This window comes from Elephas maximus, chromosome 2, assembly GCF_024166365.1.
Source record: "Elephas maximus indicus isolate mEleMax1 chromosome 2, mEleMax1 primary haplotype, whole genome shotgun sequence".
NCBI classification, from domain to species: Eukaryota; Metazoa; Chordata; class Mammalia; order Proboscidea; family Elephantidae; genus Elephas; species Elephas maximus.
Genome location: NC_064820.1, coordinates 178,123,745 through 178,126,382, shown reverse-complemented (window position 1 = coordinate 178,126,382; position 2,638 = coordinate 178,123,745).

Here is a 2,638-nt window from a genome sequence, read left to right as displayed (position 1 = left end):
TTTTGATTACCTTTTCAAACTTATCTTTTGTTATGGGTCTGTTTAGTTGTTCTGCCTTTGTTTGTGTTAGTTTAGGTAGGTAGTGTGTTTCTAGGAATTCATCCATTTCTTCTAGGTTTTCAAATTTGTTAGAGTACAATTTTTCATAGTAATCTGATATGAGTCTTTTAATTTCAGTTGAGCCTGTTGTAATATTGCCCATCTCATTTCTTATTTGGGTTATTTTCTTCCTCTCCTGCTTTTCTTTTCTCAGTTTACCCAAAGGTTTATCAATTTTGTTGATTTTTGCAAAGAACCAGCCTATGGTCTTGTTAATTCTTTCAATTGTTTTTTCTGTTTTCTATTTCATTTAATTCTGCTCTAATTTTTATTATTATTTTTTTAATTTTTATTATTTGCTTTCTTCTGGTGCCTGAGGATTTATTTTTTCGCTCTCTTTCTATTTGTTCAAGTTGTAGGGATAATCCTCTGATTTTAGTCCTTTCTTCTTTTTGGACGTGTGCATTTATTGATATAAATTGGTCTCTGAGCACTGCTTTTGCTGCATCCCAAAGGTTCTGATAGGAAGTGCTTTTATTCTCATTGGATTCTATGAATTTCTTTATGCCATCCTTAATGTCTCCTATAACCCAGTCTTTTTTGAACAGGGTATTGTTCAGTTTCCAAGTTTTTAATTTATTTTCCTTGCTTTTTCTGTTATCGATTTCTACTTTTATGGCCTTATGGTCGGAGAAGATGCTTTGTTATTTTTCAGTGTTTTGGATTCTGCTAAGGCTTGCTTTATGACCTAATATGTGTTCTATTCTAGAGAACGTTCCATGTGCACTAGAAAAGAAAGTATACTCGGCTGCTGTTGGGTGGAGTATTCTGTATATGTCCATAAGATCAAGTTGGTTGATTGTGGCATTTAGATCTTCCATGTCTTTATTGAGCTTCTTTCTGGATGTTCTGTCCCTCACTGAAAGTGGTGTGCTGAAGTCTCCTACTATTATTGTGGCGTTGTCTATCTCACTTTTCAATGCTGTTAGAGTTTGTTTTATGCATCTTGCAGCTCTGTTATTGGCTGCATAAATATTTAATATGGTTATATCCTCCTGGTATATTGTCCCTGTAATCATTATATAGCTTCCTTCCTTATCTTTTGTGGTAGATTTAACTTTAAAGTCTATTTTGTCAGAAATTAATATTGCCACTCCTGCTCTTTTTTGATTGTGCTTGCTTGATATATATTTTTCCATTCTTTGAGTTTTAGTCTGTTTGTGTCTCTCAGTCTAAGGTGTGTCTCTTGTAGGCAGCATATAGATGGATTGTGTTTTTTTAATCCACCCTGCCACTCTCTGTCTCTTTATTGGTGCATTTAGTCCATTTATATTCAGGGTAATTATGGATAGGTATGAATTTAGTGCTGTCATTTGGATGTCATTTTTTGTGTGTTGTTTCTTTTTCTTTTTCCTACTTAATTTTTTGTTCTGAGTAGTTTATCTTTGTACGTTGTCTTTTCCTCATATTCGTTGTTGTTGATTTTGTTTCTGGTGAGTCTCTATTTTTTTTTTCTTCTTGTATTTTATTTTGATGTGTAGGATAGTTTGACTCCTTTGTGGTTACCTTAATATTTACCCCTATTTTTCTAAATTTAAACCTAACTTTTATTTCTTTGTATCGCTTTGTCTTCCTCTCCATATGAAAGGTCTATGACTACATTTCTTAGTCCCTCATTATTGTTTTTCACTGTAAAATTTTTTTGATAACTCCTCTTTCTCGTCCTCATTATTTCTTCTTCAACATTTCTTTCCTCTTCAAAATCCATTAAATCTTGCTCTGCCAATTCCCCTTCTTCATTATCTATGAGCTGTTCCACATTGATGATATCAAGTTTTAATCCATTGTTCTCACCATGTGGATGATTTTTCACTGATCTCTTTCATTGTATTCTCTTGAACAAATGCTTGGAACATATTCACATAACTCTGCAATGTTTTCCATATCCTCTGCATGCATTTTCCTCTAACTGGCTTCCAGGAAGATGCACCATTGCAGATAACTGAAGAATATTATAGTTTATCCAGAAATTATGTAATGTTACCGTACCTCCATGTGTTGCAGCCACTGCCTGAGTAAATGTAATCCATAGGTAGTATGCCTTGAAGGTGTCATTTGCACCACAGTCCATACCTAAATCGCAACTGTCATATTGGGACATAGATACACCACTTTCACATCTTAATCTGCGTGAGGAGGATGTCCTGGGGCATTATCAAGTAGCAGCAGAATCTTGAAAAGAATGTTCTTTTCAAGTCAGTAGGCATGCACTTCTGGGATGAAACAATTTAAAAACCAGTCTTCAAATAACATGATCATCACTCAGGCCCTGGAGTTACTCTTGTAGTAGACTGGCAGCTTATTTTTGTCAATGTTTTTGAATGCTCAGGGGTTTTCAGAACAGTAAACAATAAAGGTTTTAATTTAAACCCAGCAGCATTTCCTCCAAGCAGCAGCGTGATTCTGTCTTTAAATGCCTTGAAACCTGGCATACAGGTCGCCTCTTTGTGAATGTAAGTCTGTTCTGGCATGCTTCTTTTCCAAAGCAAGCCTGATTCATCCATGCTGAAAATCTGCTCTGATAGATATTCTTTGTCTT